The 20,743-nt window shown below is 47.0% G+C and overlaps 1 protein-coding gene and 1 non-coding gene across 2 annotated transcripts in view; one reads left to right on the top strand and one right to left on the bottom strand.

The window, feature by feature from the left end:
• LOC120841584 (flavin-containing monooxygenase 5-like) overlaps positions 1 to 20,743 on the bottom strand; it is a 107,867-nt gene that overhangs the window by 70,222 nt on the left and 16,902 nt on the right. The gene's annotated exons all lie outside the window — the stretch shown is intronic.
• Positions 13,611 to 13,692, top strand: Trnas-aga. The gene has a single exon. It is a non-coding gene; the product is annotated as a tRNA-Ser (tRNA).

Below are 20,743 nucleotides of genomic sequence, written 5' to 3'. Positions count from 1 at the left end.
TCTGCTATGCGACTCCTGTGTGCGCTGGCGGCCGCTCACGCTGTCGTCTCCTATGCGACTCGTGTTCTCGCTGGCGTCCGCTCTTGCTGTCGTCTGCTATGCGACTCCTGTGTGCGCTGGCGGCCGCTCACGCTGTCGTCTCCTATGCGACTCGTGTTCTCGCTGGCGTCCGCTCTTGCTGTCGTCTGCTATGCGACTCCTGTGTGCGCTGGCGGCCGCTCACGCTGTCGTCTCCTATGCGACTCGTGTTCGCGCTGGCGTCCGCTCTTGCTGTCGTCTGCTATGCGACTCCTGTGTGCGCTGGCGGCCGCTCACGCTGTCGTCTCCTCTGCGACTCGTGTTCTCGCTGGCGTCCGCTCTTGCTGTCGTCTGCTATGCGACTCCTGTGTGCGCTGGCGGCCGCTCACGCTGTCGTCTCCTATGCGACTCGTGTTCTCGCTGGCGTCCGCTCTTGCTGTCGTCTGCTATGCGACTCCTGTGTGCGCTGGCGGCCGCTCACGCTGTCGTCTCCTCTGCGACTCGTGTTCTCGCTGGCGTCCGCTCTTGCTGTCGTCTGCTATGCGACTCCTGTGTGCGCTGGCGGCCGCTCACGCTGTCGTCTCCTATGCGACTCGTGTTCTCGCTGGCGTCCGCTCTTGCTGTCGTCTGCTATGCGACTCCTGTGTGCGCTGGCGGCCGCTCACGCTGTCGTCTCCTATGCGACTCGTGTTCTCGCTGGCGTCCGCTCTTGCTGTCGTCTGCTATGCGACTCCTGTGTGCGCTGGCGGCCGCTCACGCTGTCGTCTCCTATGCGACTCGTGTTCTCGCTGGCGTCCGCTCTTGCTGTCGTCTGCTATGCGACTCCTGTATGCGCTGGCGGCCGCTCACGCTGTCGTCTCCTATGCGACTCGTGTTCGCGCTGGCGTCCGCTCTTGCTGTCGTCTGCTATGCGACTCCTGTGTGCGCTGGCGGCCGCTCACGCTGTCGTCTCCTCTGCGACTCGTGTTCTCGCTGGCGTCCGCTCTTGCTGTCGTCTGCTATGCGACTCCTGTATGCGCTGGCGGCCGCTCACGCTGTCGTCTCCTATGCGACTCGTGTTCTCGCTGGCGTCCGCTCTTGCTGTCGTCTGCTATGCGACTCCTGTGTGCGCTGGCGGCCGCTCACGCTGTCGTCTCCTCTGCGACTCGTGTTCTCGCTGGCGTCCGCTCGTGCTGTCGTCTGCTATGCGACTCCTGTATGCGCTGGCGGCCGCTCACGCTGTCGTCTCCTATGCGACTCGTGTTCGCGCTGGCGTCCGCTCTTGCTGTCGTCTGCTATGCGACTCCTGTGTGCGCTGGCGGCCGCTCACGCTGTCGTCTCCTATGCGACTCGTGTTCGCGCTGGCGTCCGCTCTTGCTGTCGTCTGCTATGCGACTCCTGTGTGCGCTGGCGGCCGCTCACGCTGTCGTCTCCTATGCGACTCGTGTTCGCGCTGGCGTCCGCTCTTGCTGTCGTCTGCTATGCGACTCCTGTGTGCGCTGGCGGCCGCTCACGCTGTCGTCTCCTATGCGACTCGTGTTCTCGCTGGCGTCCGCTCGTGCTGTCGTCTACTATGCGACTCCTGTGTGCGCTGGCGGCCGCTCACGCTGTCGTCTCCTCTGCGACTCGTGTTCGCGCTGGCGTCCGCTCTTGCTGTCGTCTGCTATGCGACTCCTGTGTGCGCTGGCGGCCGCTCACGCTGTCGTCTCCTATGCGACTCGTGTTCGCGCTGGCGTCCGCTCTTGCTGTCGTCTGCTATGCGACTCCTGTGTGCGCTGGCGGCCGCTCACGCTGTCGTCTCCTATGCGACTCGTGTTCGCGCTGGCGTCCGCTCTTGCTGTCGTCTGCTATGCGACTCCTGTGTGCGCTGGCGGCCGCTCACGCTGTCGTCTCCTATGCGACTCGTGTTCGCGCTGGCGTCCGCTCTTGCTGTCGTCTGCTATGCGACTCCTGTGTGCGCTGGCGGCCGCTCACGCTGTCGTCTCCTATGCGGCTCGTGTTCGCGCTGGCGTCCGCTCTTGCTGTCGTCTGCTATGCGACTCCTGTGTGCGCTGGCGGCCGCTCACGCTGTCGTCTCCTATGCGACTCGTGTTCGCGCTGGCGTCCGCTCTTGCTGTCGTCTGCTATGCGACTCCTGTGTGCGCTGGCGGCCGCTCACGCTGTCGTCTCCTATGCGACTCGTGTTCGCGCTGGCGTCCGCTCTTGCTGTCGTCTGCTATGCGACTCCTGTGTGCGCTGGCGGCCGCTCACGCTGTCGTCTCCTATGCGACTCGTGTTCGCGCTGGCGTCCGCTCTTGCTGTCGTCTGCTATGCGACTCCTGTGTGCGCTGGCGGCCGCTCACGCTGTCGTCTCCTATGCGGCTCGTGTTCGCGCTGGCGTCCGCTCTTGCTGTCGTCTGCTATGCGACTCCTGTGTGCGCTGGCGGCCGCTCACGCTGTCGTCTCCTATGCGACTCGTGTTCGCGCTGGCGTCCGCTCTTGCTGTCGTCTGCTATGCGACTCCTGTGTGCGCTGGCGGCCGCTCACGCTGTCGTCTCCTATGCGACTCGTGTTCGCGCTGGCGTCCGCTCGTGCTGTCGTCTACTATGCGACTCCTGTGTGCGCTGGCGGCCGCTCACGCTGTCGTCTCCTATGCGACTCGTGTTCGCGCTGGCGTCCGCTCTTGCTGTCGTCTGCTATGCGACTCCTGTGTGCGCTGGCGGCCGCTCACGCTGTCGTCTCCTATGCGGCTCGTGTTCGCGCTGGCGTCCGCTCTTGCTGTCGTCTGCTATGCGACTCCTGTGTGCGCTGGCGGCCGCTCACGCTGTCGTCTCCTATGCGACTCGTGTTCTCGCTGGCGTCCGCTCGTGCTGTCGTCTACTATGCGACTCCTGTGTGCGCTGGCGGCCGCTCACGCTGTCGTCTCCTCTGCGACTCGTGTTCTCGCTGGCGTCCGCTCGTGCTGTCGTCTGCTATGCGACTCCTGTATGCGCTGGCGGCCGCTCACGCTGTCGTCTCCTATGCGACTCGTATTCTCGCTGTCGTCCGCTCGTGTTGTCGTCTGCCGCACAACATTGCGTGCCCCGGCGGACACACGCGCATTCTACGCGAGTTGAGTTTGCCCTGGACAGCTTTAATAATGTTGATTTGCACGAAAGTTCAGTGGAACAGAATGCTTTTATTCTTTGAACACGTGGCCCTAACACATGAAAACATTTGTTATGAAGTCGTCCGAGGGCTCGACAGGCTTATTAGTAGAGTCCTCATACTGTGTCCTTTTTGAACACAACCAAAGCTGGTTTCGAAAAAAAAAAAAAGAGAATTATCGAGGATTCACACTGTCCTTTCTGCATAGAACCAACAGTGGCTTTCACAAAGGTGTTGGTAGGAGGTTGCATTTTTGCTTCTCTCGGCAATCAAATTAAACAAAACCATAAAAAATAACAACAGAGCATTAGTACGGTGCCCCCTTGCCTCGAGCGTCGACGACAGCTCTCATCCTGGAAGGAAGGGAGCTGAACAGAGCGGAAACGAAATTCCGCTCGTTCCGCAGCTTTTCCCATTCTTCCAGGACGAAGCGCGACAATTCGTCAGCTGTAGCCCTGTGAAGAGGACGCCGCGCCATGGCTGCCTTCATACGCCCCCAGACATTCTCTTTATTGTTGAGGTCTGCCCCCTTGGGGACCAGGGCAGCTCGGTGACGCAGCGTTCCTCAAGGAGGCGACGAACCATCCCGGAGGTGTGAACGGGCGACAGGTCGTGCTGGTAGGTGAAGTCGCCATCGGGAAAGGGAGCGTCCAGGACGTAGGGCACCATGACGTAGTCGATTACTTCGCAGTAAATCTGCGACGTCGAGCTCCCCTCAATCCTGAAGAGTGGCACAGCCCATCTTTGGACAGCGCCCCCCAGACGTTGACTATGGTCCTACCACAGGCTGCAGCATGGTGGATGAACTGAGGGTCATAGCTGCGTAAGAAAACAAATATTTAACAGTTTCACTTTTATGAAATTGATTGCGCATTACAGAAGACTGGTTCTAAGAAAAAAAAGTCAGTGTTTCATACCGATGGCCGTCGCGTCACCACACTCGCAGCCTCTGGTCCCACATGGTAGTAAATGCTGATTCGTCAGAAAAGACGACAGGCCTCCAGTGGTCGACTGTCCACTGTTGGTGGTCTTGTGCAAACCGATACCGTTGTGCCTTGTTTGTGTCGGTGAGCAGAGTCTTCTGCGCCGACATTCGGCTTTTCAACCCCGCCTCAGCAAACCTTCGTCGGATCGTCATTTCGCTGACGTCAAGATCAAGGGCTTCCTTGATGTCTCCTGCCGACTGGAACGGGCCCAGTGAAATTGCCGCGACGATATGGTGGTCGTCTGCGGCTGTTGTGGCGCGTGGTTGACGCGGGTGGGGTGCATCTTCAATCCTTCTCTCGTCGTCCCTATATGCTTGTATTATCCGGTTCACCGTTTTCAGCGGTCTTGCAGCCATGCTGGACATAGCCCTCTGAGACTAGCCTCGGAGGGACAGCTCAACTATGTTGATCCGTTTGTCGTATGGAACTCTAGCCATTTTTCACTCAACTGGATGTTGTCCGGGCTCAACGCAGTTGAACGCTAAGCTTTGCAGATATTTTGTCTTTATTTCATTTGTCTGTTGTCGCTGTATCTCGACCCAATTAAAAAAAGGCAGCTGCTTATCACGTATCAATTGTGGGCATTGCGTTATCGTACAGGAAACTCGTTAATCATGTTAAGTCATTTGTCTGAGTTTTGACGGAAATGCACGAGTCGCATAGCAGACGACAGCACGAGCGGCCGCCAGCGCGCACATAGCAGACGACAGACGGGGTTAACAGTCAAAGCGAGAAAAGCAACAGGAGGTCTACACGCATGCGCAAAACTTCACAACGGCGCCGCAGGGTGGCGCCTCAGGAAGTGGCGACACGCGGAGTCGCGTTCACGCTCATATTGTTTCGAATAGTACGTCGCCATTTTGAATTAAAAAAGCTTGCGTCACCGGCGCCCATCTCTGTGCACCATAAACCTAGTCTCTCTTCTTAGGTTCATAACATAAGAAATTATTGTCAATGGACAAATAGCGGCGATAAGTGAACCGGCCTCTTTCAGTAATCCGTCGCTCCCCGAAGCGTCGAGGAGCTGTACTTCGTTTCAGCTTACGTCTGGCCGCAACGGATGCTACGAACCATTAGAGCCAATCGAAGGCCTTGTGAGTTTCCCGTGAACTCCGAGAGGAAGCGCTGTGGCCGACGAGATAGAGGGGATTAGAGCGATATCCCCTACACCAGGCAAAAGTGACCACAACTTGACTGCCACCATGTGATACAATTTTGACCACTACACACATGACCGTACCAAGTCGTGAGGCCTTTACGCAAAACTGAGCCGAGATTATTATTGCGATCGCTGTAAAAAGAAACATAATAAACTACTTTTTTAATGCTGTTGATCCCTGAAATCAGTGTCTAGCTCCGATAAAAACCCAAAATGCAGCACCGCGGCTGACGGTATCTAGCGGAGGCATTGCGAAGCTGCCCGAGTTTTCGTCGTAAAACCACATTTTTGATGTAAAGCAAGCGAAATATAACTTTTCTCGTCAATACTGCTATTGGCGATCAATAAGCAAATATTTTTGAGCGGTACTTCGGTAATTTCTACAAGTAAAACTATAAGGGCACGTGTCTAGTGGGTCGAAAATGTACAGCATGGCGGCGGCCATTTGGGGGTTTACATTCAGCTGCCAGATTATAGCTCTAAGCACCTCTCCCCAGTGTTTTACGGAACGGCTTTCCTCGAACACGTTCTTTTTAGGAGGAACAAAATAACGCCACCGTTACATGTTGCATCGATGGAACTGGAACGGGAATTCGTTACATTTCACGCAACGGAAAAAGGAACGGCATTCCTTTTTCTTCGTCCAGTGCAGCAATGCATATTTTTATTTCCAAGAGGAGAATTCTCAAAGAAAGTATAAAAATAATATATTTACGAAAAGCGTGATCTCGTGAACCGTTTGCTACTTAGGGTTTATTTTGTGAGGTCCTCGCGAGGTAACATTCGGATACAGGAGAGCTAGTGGGAATTGATTTTCCTTGCCTATAGTCTCGGGCATTGATTCTCAGTGCCCGAGACTGCGGTACAGGAATCAAAATATTTAGCCGAGTGAAAAGAGAGAAAAAAGAACATAGTAAAGTCAACTACTTTCTTAGTTTACACGAATCCTCATGCACCCAGAAATCTAAGGCCTAGTACAGCCATTACTGAACCTCCAAAAAGAGACCTCCAGTTACAACAAAAGAACAAATTATAAGACATCGAACGCACCCTTGTATCCCAAACATTGCTCACTTAATAGATACACGAAAAGTAAACTTTATTCCTTCTCTCCTTGTCCCCCACCTTCAAACTAAACAACGAATCCAACCTTCACAAAGAAGGAATTGAAGTTTCCTAGACTGACTTTCCAAAAACCCGTAAATCCTCTTCACTTGCTCGTCGTGCGTAGAGCAACATCGAGAAGCAACGGTCGTTTAGTTCGAACAAAGGACTTTGCTAGATTGAAACGTGTGAGGTTGTTGTAAAACACTCGTGCAATGGGGGGTAACCATACCTTTTGCTCGTCTGGATCGCCCACCACAAAAAAAAAATATGGCAAAACGCTGAAATTTTTAGAAATTAATATATGAACAAATGAAACCTTGCTTCCGCTCGTTTTCCTCTCCTGATGCCCCTCCACCACGGCATTCAAAATCGTATGTTCCCATTTGATGGTATAGATAAAAAAAACTTTGCTTAATTTAACTAAATATGGTGATGAGCAAAATACAAATGTAACGTATATGTAACGAACCGTTCCATCTTTTTAACTGTGACGCGAACGAGTTCCTTTCTCACAGATGGAACTTTTAACGGAAAGGTGTTCCAAAGATCAAAAGCAACGAAGAACGTGTACAACACTGCCTCTACCTCTTTGGCCGTGGAGCGCGGAAACCGTAATTACCTGCTACATTTGCACAGCTGGGTTGGCTGGGATTGCTCGTAACGTCCGCTGCGGCCTGACTTCAGGTGCAACGGAGTGTAGGGCTAGGCTGCAGGCTTGGGCAGAAATACGCTAAAAATTATTTGTAAATAAACATACTCGAAAACAAGGCAAAGAAGGCAAAATAAAGATTCTGATATATATTTCTAGAAAGGAGTATCTCGATACGTATTGCGGAGATCTGGCTGCCCTCCCGCGCGCCGACCCTTCGGGCCCCACCGAGATGCGTCATGCCTCGGGGGAGCGACGATGGCCTCGCGTACCACAAGATCCGGGCCCGGCGCTCACCTAGGCCAACTCACGTCACGCGACTGGCTTCCTAGAACAAAGGAGCCAAGGCTTGAGAAGGGGAGGCGGGACAAAGAGGAGTCTCTCTCGGACGGCGGCTTTTTCGGGCGGAGGGGAACGAAGGATGGTGCAGCGGTGACAAGGAAGGAGGACGCTGGCGCAGGGGATCGGCGAGGAGACGGACGCTGGCGCGGAGAGTGCGGGCGCATGGTCGAGCGGCAAACTCGACTAACGGACCGGACAGCGACTATGGACGACTACGTCCCCATGACGCTGTGTGGACGACTACCATTCCCGGATCCCGAAACCCCCCAGGCAATAAGTGAGTGAATAGACACTTTTGCCAAAAGCGAAGTATTGAAGTGTCATGTTCATCCGAAAACAGTGTCTGAAGGAATCGGAGTTAAAAGCCTGCAGTATCAAATACATTTGCGACTTGGTGGTCATATCCCTGAGCTGTGTCTTAACTTCGTCCTGTAAATCTGGTAATTCAAATTATATCTATTTGTGCTAGCCTCTGAACGTTCTTTGTGAACTGTGAAAAAAAAAACACGTAGGGCTTTTAATGCGCTATCATTATTAAGCTACACATCACAGGTTTTTTCTATGTGTGGCGGGAGCAAGGTTCGCTTCTCTCATCCGTGTAGTATTTTTTATTGTTATTGCATGTTTTGCAGTTTGAGACGGGGAGAGGAGGACACCAAGGGATTTTGAGCCTCTTCAAGAAGCTCGAGGCATAAGTGTACATTCAAGAATTAAGAATGTCCCCATCGGTTACAGTGGATATGACCATTTTTATATTGTCATAAAAAGATAGAACGCTTCGTCTGCCCTAAAATTAACTAAAGCGATGTGATAATAAGTGAAGGTGTTGTAGCAACAAGGATCCTCGTAGGCTGCTGCTCAAAGAGGTATTATAACGCTTCTCAATATCTCTTAGATCAATGGTTCTCGACCATTGATGTTTCACGGACCCCTTGTGGATCGGCGGAGATGATGGAGGACCCCATTCGAGAGCAACAATATGGTAGTGCTTCCATCTAGTGCCTCAGTTGAAAGGGTGTTCAACGTTGCAGGCAACATCTTCACGAAGAAATGAGGCAAGATGTTTAACCGGACTTTCAAGAGCAGATGTTTCTAAATATACACAAGGTCAATTATTGAGACTGGTGGCAACAATCAACGCCCCTCTCTGAGTTCCGGTGTCTTCCCATCACTATGGAAGAAAGCGGTTGTGGAACCTATCTTAAAAGGAGGCGACGGCTCCGTCACAACTTGCAGACTTGTACGTAACGCGTTACAAGTAATTGATTACTTGTAATCAATTACAGTTAAGTGTAATTTTGTAACGCTTCAATTACATTTGTCAAGCTGTAACGCTTGGAGTAATTCAATTACTTTTTTTCTGGAATCAATTACAACATCAATTACACAATTACCAATTACATTTTTCATCCCACAATTTTTTTTCTCACAAAAACCAGCATAGTCACTCAGCCATGGAGCAAAAATGATTGACATTTTTTTAACATCTAAAAAAATAAAACTAGGATTAGTCGGCAAATCCTTTTTTCTTTTACGCCACGCTCTTCTACAAGCGCGCCACCAGCCTTGGCTGGGGAGTTCCGGATCTCGTTGCAGATTGCTGCTAAAGTCGACGGGAAGCGGGAACTCGCTATTGACTTTTTAGTGTGCTTTGTTCCTTAGGTCGACGCGTCAGCTACACGACAAGGTCCGGGTTTGAAAACAAAAAAGGGAACAATAACCAAACAAAATTGTGTACGCAATATTTTACTGTGTATTTGTGTATTTCTGTCATCGCAATAAAAAGTAACGTGAAAGTAACTTGAAAAGTAATCAATTACTTTGCAGTAATTGTTCAATTACTTCTGGGAGGCAGTAATCAGTAACGGTAATCGGTTACTTTTTTGATTGTAGTAATTGCAATTGTAATCAGTTACTTTTTTTCAGTAACGTGTACAAGTCTGGCACAAGTAATTATCGCCCTATATTTTTATTGTCCGGCTTTTTGAAGCTTTTTAACGGGTTGCAGATTGCCGAATTCTTTTTTAGTTCCGCCAAAAGTTGGTATCCTGAGAGCATGGTTTTCTGAAAGGACGGTCGGTTGAAACCAATCTTAGCTCTTTTTTTTACTTTCCCTACCTTCATTGTTTTAAACAGAGGTCAAGTTAATTGTATATATTTTGACATGTCGAAAGCTTTTGATAAAGTAAATAATGAGTTGTTGTTACACAAACTATTGTCATAAGATTGCTGTTCAGAGCTGTGGGACTGATTCGAAAGTTACTTATCATCTCGTCCAAACGGTGTTCGTATTCAGACCAGTTATACCAACCTTTTCTTCTCAACATCTGGTGTCCTTCAATGACCTATCTTTGGCCCCTTTTGTTCTTAATCTTCGTCAATGATGTAGCGGCCTGTGTAGATAGTGCCGAGTTAATTATGTTTTCTGATGACATAAAGCTTTTTATGAATGTAATTTATCTTGTTGACCGTCATGTTCTTCAACATGATGTCTTACGTGTTGTCCAGTAGTGTTCAGAAAATATCTTATCACTAGATCTTTTAAATACAAACATATTGAGTTTTTGCAGGCGTCGCAGTATAGTACACTACGATTACATTATAGACGGAGCATCAATCAAGTGTGCATCTGTTGTAAAAGACATTGGCGTGTATCTCGATAATGCATTCATGTTTGCTGCTAACGCGTCGTTTATTGTTGGTAGGGCGACGAGAATGTTGGGTATTTTATGCCGCATCACTTAGCCATTCAAGAACCCGGCCCCCATTGTTCGTTTACTTTCTGCGCTAGTTAGGTCTATACTTTGTCTCATCCTACGATGAACTAAAGGCCAAGGCCACGAGCCGCAAGGTCCAATCGCCTTACACTCTAGACAATGACATCTTTAACATTGATTAAGGGTGGACGAATAAGACTCCGAATTAAAAAGTGCTGCATTAGTTCTCTAGCTTCGACCCTGCAAAGAAACTGCATGTCGCGGCTTTCTTCGCGACGTGAAATTGATGAGTCACTCGGTGCTATTCGATCCCAACCACTGTACGCCCCTCCCCACCGAAAACCCGAGACGCGCGCAGCGACACGTGATTTGAAGCGAAATACCGCGAAATTTTTAAGTGGCTCGTGATTGGATCTGGCGGTCCGTAGCGTTTGCCTTTAGTCCATCGTAGGGTGAGACGAAGTATAGGCTAGAGTTCGGTTCTCTGGCGTAGAATTCGTTATCAAGAACACAAGCAATGACCATCAAAAATGTGTATCATAAACAATACGTATTGTTTATGGTTGCTGCTTCCAACGCCGTTTCTATTTTGACTGCACTCTTCTGCTCAATAAAATTTGGTTGATGCCATTGACCAATAGAAAAGCAGAGCGCGACTTAGTTTTTCTGTACAAAATTGTAAATAGCGGACAGTGCCTCGCTTTTACGTGATGTAAACATTCATATCCCTTTTCGTTTCACTAGGGACCGCAGTACGTTCAGCATTCGCACCATCTGTAAGCCATCACTTCTGTTACGGATACAATATCTGTTTATCAATATTGAAAATTAAGGTGTTCAGGAACGAGGTGAAAAGGCTTTTTGCCGAACTTTAAATATTGTGTTTATCGCTTTGTGTTTGAAACCTGCAGTTGTGTTTTTTTTTTTCCTTTTTCCTCTCTTCATATTTATATATTTGTGCACCAAAGAGAAGACTTGAATTTTTTTTTTTGTTTTTGTTTTTTTTTGGCACGAAAAATTAAAATGAATTGATAAAAAAAAAAGAAACCTTATTCTCTTTGTACTTTACTTGAAGACAGTAATGCTGGAAACAACGCCACGAAAGTAAGGGGTCACTTTTTATGGTTACGGTCACTTACATTTATAGAATAATAATTGTAACTGAAATTAATTACAATTTATCATTGAGTATTTGCAAATGTAATTGCTTGTTTTTAGTAACGTGTACAAATCTGCTCTGCATGGCTTCTTTGTTTTTTAATGTGATAAAATTTATGTTTCTTCAGCCTCCTCCAAAAAATGCTGATTCATAATGCGCAACGGTTGCGAATGCGTGGAAGAGCAATAAGTCAATAAACAAAATTCCGATTGTCCCTCAGGAAGTACTGAGCCCAGTACACTAAGATTGTAAGTCCGACGCTCAACTAATGTGACGAGGAGAAAATGTGTGATTATGTGCCATTCTTTTTTTCACAGTTATTATGTGGAAGAGTTATTAGGTGCACTTCTTTTTTTCTTACCGCACGCACACATGGGTGAGAAGACGAGGAGCTCACTGCGTGCGCCGCAGTCTTCAGAATGTTTCGCGAGAGGAAGGAGCGAACTGGAGATTATAGACGGCTGAACGGGCCCTTTGTCTTGGGAACATTGCGGATACATTTTAGTGTTCGTATCCAATTCATCATTTTACTTTTGGCTACTATTCAATACTGCTCGATTCTAGTTTTGTTCAAGTTAACTTTCCACTTTTCGCACATTTCTATAGAACAAGCATAAGAACGGAATATATGCAGGAGGAATATGATTTCTTTTTTAGACTAATTCACAAGAACAATTTCAGGGTCTTTATTGATTTTGTAGCTCGCAACAGTTTATTGTTATACCTTCTCTACCTCGTGTGAAAGCTGAGGCCGAAAGTCAGCGTCGGTTGTCAACGTGAAAGACTGTCTCCACCGACATACCGGATGGTAAAATTCGGTCCTCAGAGTCCCAGCTCCAAACTCAAGAAACGTCTACGTTATCTGTCCACATGCTGTCCGATCTATTTTCGTACAACTGGTTAACAATCGATTTATTCTCGGTCGTCCAAAAGATTTAGGAAAAGATAAAGTGGGCTCGTGGCTGAATTTTTCGCTCGAAATCTAATGACTAAGTTGTCTTAAGGGGGGGGGAGATTTACAAAATATAATAATGGTTCCAAGTATTATTTTGCTTTCAAATCTAATCGAATTACTCTTGTGGTTACTACATGTTAGAAGTGATCGAATCATTACGAAACTCTGTCACGACGTCATACCGATTTTAAGGCATTTGACTGGACGTTTGACCAAGAGAGCGCCCCTACACGAAAGCGCGTGTCATTAGAGCGCGCCTCACGAGAACGATGAACAACAGCTGCAGTTACTAAGGTGCCCTCCCCGTGGAAGAACGTTCAAGCACCGTATCCCCTCGTGCAGTAACTGGGTTTTTCTACATTGAATTATCTATTATGCGACAGCCTGCACGGCACAATATGTGGGTGCAGTTTCATAATTGTTCATTAATCATAGGAACGAACAGTATGTTTCTAGCGCGTTCCAAATTCGACGTTTTCCATAATTAAACACGATAATGATGTAACACCTGCGCGCACTGTAGGCTCCCGCAGCCTGAATCTCGGGGAAGTATTAACATTTTTTATCCCCACCCTCAACAATAAAAATAAAAGAAAGCTCATTGTTAGAACATTTTTCCCACCCCTATTAAGGTGCAACCCCACCCTTAGTTAGTGTGATTATGAACCAACAGATGACGGTGGGATCGCCTTCCAGGCCTGTACATCAACGCAAGAAATCGTGTGCGGTGCCGCTTCGATAGAGTGGGATATTTTTCTATATCCTCACTTGGACATCCCGGGTCTCTTGCTTGTTTTTCTCTGCACGAGCTTTCTTTGGAACGCGCACGGCTGCGCCAGTTCTCGTGTAACGGGGCCAGTTGCCTACACTCCGAGCTCACGTTTCCAGCAATTGTGGGCAGAACAAAGCGCGAAAATCGACCTAAGCCGAATGGCGAGACACATGCACAACAGTACCACCAACGCGTTGAAAAAAAAAAAATGAGCGGATCTAAACGTGGTGAATGATGTTGATTGGGGCGAAGCTCTGGTCGTTCTGATGATACTGATTTTATTGTTCATTCGTAGTGCTGATGGTGCTGTTTTTTTATTGCTCATAGGTACTGCTGAGTTCCCGGTTGCGTTTCGACTTCATTATTACTGCTTTATGGTCGGTGAAATGCAGAGCCAGTGGTTCTTCTAGCGGATCAGCTTGGATCCGCTAGAAGCCGGGGGAACGCATCTGCAGCGCTTAAGTCAACGGTTCATGTCAGAAAGAGCATGTGTGGTATGGAACGTGGTTATATACACATTTGAGCATTTGACCGCAGCGCCCTCTCCTGTATAGACGTTGAGCGGCTACATGTAACGTTTCATCCATTAACATCCCCACCTCTTGAGTTCCTACCACATCTCACAGCCCCCTACTCCTCCCGCAGTCGTGGCCGAGTGGTTAAGGCAATGGACTAGAAATCCATTGGGGTCTCCCCGCACAGGTTCGAACCCTGTCGACTGCGCAAATATTTTTTTTTCTTTTTATATGAGCACGGACGGACGGACGGACGGACAAGGCTAGACCCTAAGAAGCTTTCCCTAATATAAAATCGCCTGTGCGCGGTTATCGGAGATTTCAGGGGGCAATTACACATATCTCAATGTGGTCAGATTTACATTGACATGAATGAGGGTGATGCGAGGACGAACAGTAAATAAACTGACAAATAAAGGTTTAATCGGCGAACTTGTGCCAAACAGAAAAAAAAACTAAATAAAGGACGTCGAGACCGCAGAAAAGCAGGTGGCAATTCGGCAGCGTAACAGAGAGCGAGAGCGAGACTGACTCGACAATGTCGCTAGCAGCTGCTTACCTACAGTGCATCACGATTTCGAAAGTTCGGCAAAGAAGGTTCGAGCGTCCCGCGCTCAGGGCGAGGATGAACTGGCACTTTTGAGAACAAGAAAGCAGGCCGAAAGTCACGTCTGGTGCAAAAGTGAACGCGAATCTTCTAGAAGTTCGTGACCGAGCGTTGCTTTCTCGGCTCTGCGGCGGCAGTGTGACGGGCCGGCCCTTTTGTCGTGCATGTGTTTGGCTCTTTGTGGATTTCCACGAAAACGTGATGACGTGATAGTCTTGGGTTTCCAAAATTCTAGCTTGAGGAATTAATTACCTAAATATAAAAAAAAACTATTTTTGGGCGGTCGGGTGTCTCATTTAGCTAGCTGGGTGTTTCTTTCTTTACCATAATTACGAGACTGAAAAACGCAAAAAAATGACACTCGGGTCTAGAAGCTGAGTTTGGTAAACCCAAAGTGGGACTTGTGCGGGAGTCATAATAAAAAAATGCCGAGGTTAAAAATTAATTCATAGTAATAAATGATAAGAATTAATTTTAATACGAATTCAGTGATAAATGTAAAGAGAAAGGCAAATATTCTGGGTTTGTGGAGAGCTTTGGCACATAGTTTAAGCAATGTACAGGTTGTAACAAAACAACAAAAAAATTTTACAGGTTTTGTTTTACCGCAAGAATAAACTAGGCATCGCCGAACGCTCATTTTCCGCCCAAAGTTCGCGCTACAGGTCACAACCAGATGTCAAAGTTTCAGCCCGATCCGATACCTTATTCAAAAGTTATAAGTGATTTTCTAGAAAGTTGACTAGGAAAATGGCGGCCGATTGAGTTTTCGAACACATGGGGATCTATGGCACCAGAAACCGAAAACGGGCAAGAATGGGGACCATTTTCTCATTGAAAGTTTCAGAAAATCACTTATTACTTTTGAATAAGGTGTCCGTTCGGGAGTAAACTTTGGCGTCTGGTTGTGACCTAGCGCCACTTTTGGGCGGAGGAGCGCTAGGCAATGCGAAGTTTATTTTTCCGGAAAACAAATCTAATTTATTTTTGTGACATCCTGTATCAGTTTTAATTTGGTGATTTATACACTCAATTAGTGTTTTGCAAAAATGAAAAAGATGCAAAGGGGTAGAATTTGATATTGTATAAAATATAGTGTAAGCACGCACATGGTACGCTGATTACGAATGGAACAGCCCTACCCATTTTACACTACACTCTAAAAAAAAGGTATCAACGGAGAGTAAGTGCCCTAACTTACTCTCCTTTAACTCTCTCTGCATCAAAGTTACTCTTTTGCAACCGCTTCTTTCGATGATACTCTCCCTTAACCCTCCCTCGATCTCGAGAGTAACTGTAACAGGAGTTAGTTTCTCCTCGCGATATAATAATAAATAATAATAATAATAATAATAAATTGTTTATTTTCCATCACATACAATGACGGATGGAGACCGAGGAGGATATCACGGGCTGTCGATAGATGGCGCCGCAATGGGTTCGGCGCCATAGATGGCTTTGTTCGGCGCAAGTTCGACGCTGTTCCGCGCAGATATTTTTTTAGTTTTCTCGAGGAAACCTTTTTTTTTTCTATCCGCTTTTCTTTTTTTCTTTTTTATCTACTTTTTTTTAGGGGGGGGGGGGGTGAAGATGGGCAAGGATATTTTACTAAATGAGTTGGTACATCCTGCCTTAACGGGTTTATATTTCAGTATTTATTAATTATTACCTGCGGCGGGAAGATCATTGGAGCGGGAACACTCCTTTATCCAAGCAATAGGCACTTAATGTTTTAGCTACACAGATAAATTAAGCAATGAACATATAGATCAGTGTGTAAACGGATGTATGAGCGGGTGCTGACACGCGTGTGCGATTATGTTTCGTTACATAAGTGCCTAGGTTTTCTATGCAGCCCAGGGGTGTGTTTTGGGGCCTTGTTATATTTTTGGGGGTCGTTTCAAGTTACTGCTGAGCCCGACCTCAGTGATCGTAGGAACAGGTATATATATACCTAAAAAAAGTATTTTTTCCACATTCGCATTAAAAGCAAGCAAAGAGGAAAACCTCCCTCCGTGACGGAAGAGGTCGGCTTCGTGCGGTCTATTGTATACGCCACGTGACGACCATTTCATAAAGCGTCGCCCTAAACACGGCGTTCGTTTCGAAGCCATGTATAGGTTCACAAAACCTATACATGGCGGCAAGCCAGGTTTATGGTGCGTGACACTAGGGACTCCCTTATTTTCACCGCCGTAGAAAAAATAAACGACGGAGCCAGAGCGTTTGGAAAAGTTGTTAGCTATGATTTCCAAACTTGTTATGTGGTCTTTGTTTTGAGTCATTAAATAAACCTGGCTTGACTTTTCTTTCAATATTTACATTTTACTTTCCGAAGCTCGGGAGTCGGGCAGTCTTCTCCTCTGTTCAAGCAAAGCTCTGGGGGGTTATACCTTTTACTGTGCACAGTTTGCTACATCCTTAACTGTTTTAACCTCGGTCTCCGAAGCTCCCTTGACAGGAAGGTTTTTGATATACGGGAACATTCAAGACCGCTGCTCTTTTCCGCTGTTCATCAAACAGTTTGTAATGGACAGCGGAAGCACCGTGTAGCATTCCGGATATCGATATTTGTGGTACGGATCTGACTGGCTTTAAATATAGATACATTAGTGTGGATTACAGAAGTCTTATTTCGCTGTCCAACAGAGTCACATTTAAACTACCATTGACGGGTTCACTTTACGTTCACTTGATTCTACACAGCAAGCGATTCCTCAATTATTTTGGGAAGAACGTAGTCTGCTCTATGTCGCCCTACGATATGTTAAAAAGTATGCTAAGCTTCTTCTGATCGATGTCCCCGAGGTACGAAACACTGACGACAGAAGCTCAGTTAAAATGAATGAGCGAAAATGCCTATATTTTCTGTAACTAGCGGTAGATTCCTCCATCTAGCATGGCCTTTGAAAAAGCCTGTGTCTAGAGTGCCGTGGTACTCTTGCCGAGCGTTCAAGTGCCCACGTCCGACGGCACTCGAAGCACGCATTGGAGTGCCGTCCGAAGGACCAAAATGGGCTGTACAGAATTGTGGGTTAGCGCGTCCCGAGAAACAGAGCCTGCCGCATTCGTGCGTGAAAGAAATCCGATTTACAAAAAAATGTTTTCACCATCGAAGTGCTTCGGAAGTGAGAGAAGTGTCGCAAGCGGAAATTTAGAGGACCCAGAGGAAATTAGAGGGTAAATAAATTTAGAGAAATTTAGAACATAAATAAATTTGTCTTTTAGAGACAGCCAAATTTACTTATAAGCTTACCGCCGAATTCAGAAACCTCACTCAAACTACACTCAAACTGAAGGGCCCCTCCACTTCCTCAAGGAAGGCGTGAGGGCCGGCGCTGGCCAATCGCGAGGACGGATCCGCCGTCGCGATTAGCCAGCGCCGGCCCTCGCGCCTTCCACGAGGAAGTGGAGGGGCCCTTCAGTTTGAGTGTAGTTTGAGTGAGGTTTCTGAATTCGGCGGTTAGTCTTGGTACCAATCCAGCCAGCTGAAAGTCATGGTGTGGAAAGATTGTGAACTTTAATTTAGTCTCCTCTGTTTGTTAGTTACCGAATCGTCAACAAACCAGCACCGACCAGCCAGCTCTTTTACGACGCAAATATTTTCATGAATAACCTTCAGGGATATAAATAAACTAAAAAAAAGATAGTCTGTGAATGGGAATGCTGCGGACACAAAAGTTCGTTGATATATACATATATATATATTATTTTTTTAATGTATGGAGATTTAGTGCAAACTGGGTGCAAGGTGCTCAAGGAACGAGCGAGGCGCCCGTTGAGTCCGGATTCCCTGGATTACCACCTTCGGAAGCACACGCTGTCCTGAGTGTCCACACAAAGACTTTAGTCATAGATCGGGGACTTTATCCCCCGTAAGCTGACAGCGCGCTGGAAACTACGTGCTTGTTAGACCGTTTGACTGTCGGTCTCGCACCACGTGATCACCCCTTTTCCGCATACACACGCGGGGCGAGAGAAGTTAAGCGATAACTGATTGCATAAGGCCACGCGGGGCTTCTTTTGCAGCACTCTCCTCTCTAGAACATTCTGTACTCAAACATTTCGTGCTAGAACATTCTGTTCTAGAATTAACCACGGCCTTCTCAAGTTTTCTAGAAGCATCGTCTAGGAGTAAATAAGAACATCTGCCGGTCCCAGGATTTAAACCCGGGACCTCTGCATGACAGTCGGGCACGGTGCCCACTGGACTACCCCTAAGCACGCAGTAATATGCAGTCTACTTTTCCAGCATTCGTCCACTGGTTGCATCCCACCCGAGTGGAAGGTTGGGAAGGTCGTTCCAATCTACAAAAGTGGCGACCGTCTCTCTGCGGGAAACTACCGTCTCATATTAACTAGCGTTGTATGCAAGTTTTTAGAACTCAAAATATTTTCTCATGTAGTATCGCATCTGGAATCTACTAACAACTTTTTCTACCAAAATCAGTACAGGTTTCGTAAAAGATATTCATGCTAGAGGCAGTTGCTGGAGTTCACCCATGATATTTATGTTAATATGAACACTAACTCCCAAATATGATACCATATTTTTTCATTACTCTAAGGCTTTCGATCATGTATCACACTGTCATTTAATATCAAGACTTTCCTCACTGAATCGTGATTCTCTCACTTTATCATGGATTCGAGATTTTCTTCGTGAAAAACAGCACAAAAGGAAAAAGAAAAAAGGAAGGACTACATAGGATAAGTGCTGACTAACAACTGATTTTTCATTGGAATGTGTAGGGGGCACTATGTTCGCTCGGGCATAGGGCGCACCGTGGATTTTGCTCTTCTTTCTTCTTCATTGCACACTCCACATGCTAACCAAGATCCAGAAAATGAATCTCACGGGTCGTTGGAGCCAGTGAAGGTTGGCTCACTCAAGATGGTCTGTTTTTTATTATGTAATAGGTTTCCTTCATTTCTCTACATATTTGGTGTTGGTGTTAAAACAACACAATGGTGTTGGAGAACTGCGGTTTGTACCCGCGATCTCGACAGTGCACCGCTAAATGCTAGTATTCGGTCCCTTGCAATCAGCTTTGCTGTTCTCAGCGTCCGATGTTCAGGCATCGCCCGGTCACCCAGGTATCGTGGTCACCAGATAAAAATCAGAAACATTAAAAGATATATTTTTGTAATTATTAGAGCTGTAAATATTCTGAAATGTTTTCTGTATGTTCAGTAACCTATGGGGCTGTCATGTAATGAATACTCTAACTTGCCTAATTTCTGTGTCCTGGCCCCTTTCAAGTAATTTCATGTGGGTTTACAGCTTTCTTAAATCACACTGGCACCTGCAGTGCAATTAAGGCCCGTTCACACTCTTGCGACCGACTTCGACCGAGAGAGACCAGACCGGTTTTTAAGCCTTTTGCGACTTCTTAGGACCGGATGCGTTGCAGCAGAGCTGGTCCTAAAAAGTCGCAAGAGGCTTAAACACCGGTTTGGTCTATCTCGTTCTAACTCGGTCACAAGAGTGTGAACGGGCCTTTACGTGTAACTCACAGTTTGCAGGTATCGGGTGGTTTAGATTGTCATTGCTTCGGTTCAGAACCTAACCACATTCCACTTTTTTTTTTCTTTGTTTTCGAGGTTCTATAGTTGTTCATATAGACTTGATTGCTGTGCAAGTTACGAACATTGCTTTCCACTTGAAAGCTGGACGTAACCCACTAATTATTTTTCAAGGATAAAGATACGAGCATGCTTTACTCAGTGCTGCATCTTGTGTGCACTTGCTTGAAATTTCTTACTAACACGGTGTTCAAACACCTATCTCTGGGAGGTGCACTTGGCAGTAACCTCTGAAATTAACTTGAGACAGCAGGCTTGAAGAAACGCATTGATTGTGGAAATTTCATTTTGAAAGGTATTCTTTGAACTTGCCTTGTTAAAATGGTTTCGTAGCATAAGTCACAAGTTAGTTTCACTGTTTAGTGCCTGCCAGAATGAATCTGAGTTACGTGCACTGCGCTTATGTAAAACTCATAGTTTGCAGAAATCGGGAGGTTTAGTTTGTCATTGCATTCTGTTCAGAACCTAATCACATTCCACTTTTTTTTTCCAGGTTCTGTAGTTTTCCGTATGGACTTGATTGCTCTGGAAGTTAGAGATTACTTTCCACATAAAACCTGGACATGGCCCACTAATTATTTCCCTAGAATAAAGGTATGAACAGGTTTTACTCCGTACTGCATCTTATCTGTGCTTGCTTGAAATGTGTTACGATACTCCGCGACAACTTTTCTTGGCAATGCAGTGGAAGGTACGTCCCGCGTCCCCTCTGCCATTTTCAGTGTACCCAGGCTCTCCTCCTCCCCCATTTCCGGGGAGAGGAGGAGAGCCTGCGTACACTCAAAGTGGGAGAGGGGACGCGGGACGTACTTTCCACTCCATTGCCAAGAAAAGTTGTCGCCGAGTATAACACGGTCTGTAATTATCTCTGAGAGAAACAGTTGGCAGTAACTTCTGAAAGTAACTCGTGACAGCATGCTTGAAAAACTCATTGAATGCAGCGATCTTGTCTTCGAAGGCATTTTCGGACTTCCCTTGTTAATTCGTAGCATAATTCTCAAGTTGGTTTTGCTGTCTAGTTCCCGCAAGAGTTAAGCTGAGGCTCTTGCAATGCGCCTACGTGTAA

The sequence above is a fragment of the Ixodes scapularis genome, unplaced genomic scaffold (assembly GCF_016920785.2).
Source record: "Ixodes scapularis isolate PalLabHiFi unplaced genomic scaffold, ASM1692078v2 PGA_scaffold7__128_contigs__length_106722199, whole genome shotgun sequence".
Classification (NCBI taxonomy): Eukaryota; Metazoa; Arthropoda; class Arachnida; order Ixodida; family Ixodidae; genus Ixodes; species Ixodes scapularis.
This window is presented reverse-complemented; position numbering and strand designations above follow the sequence as displayed.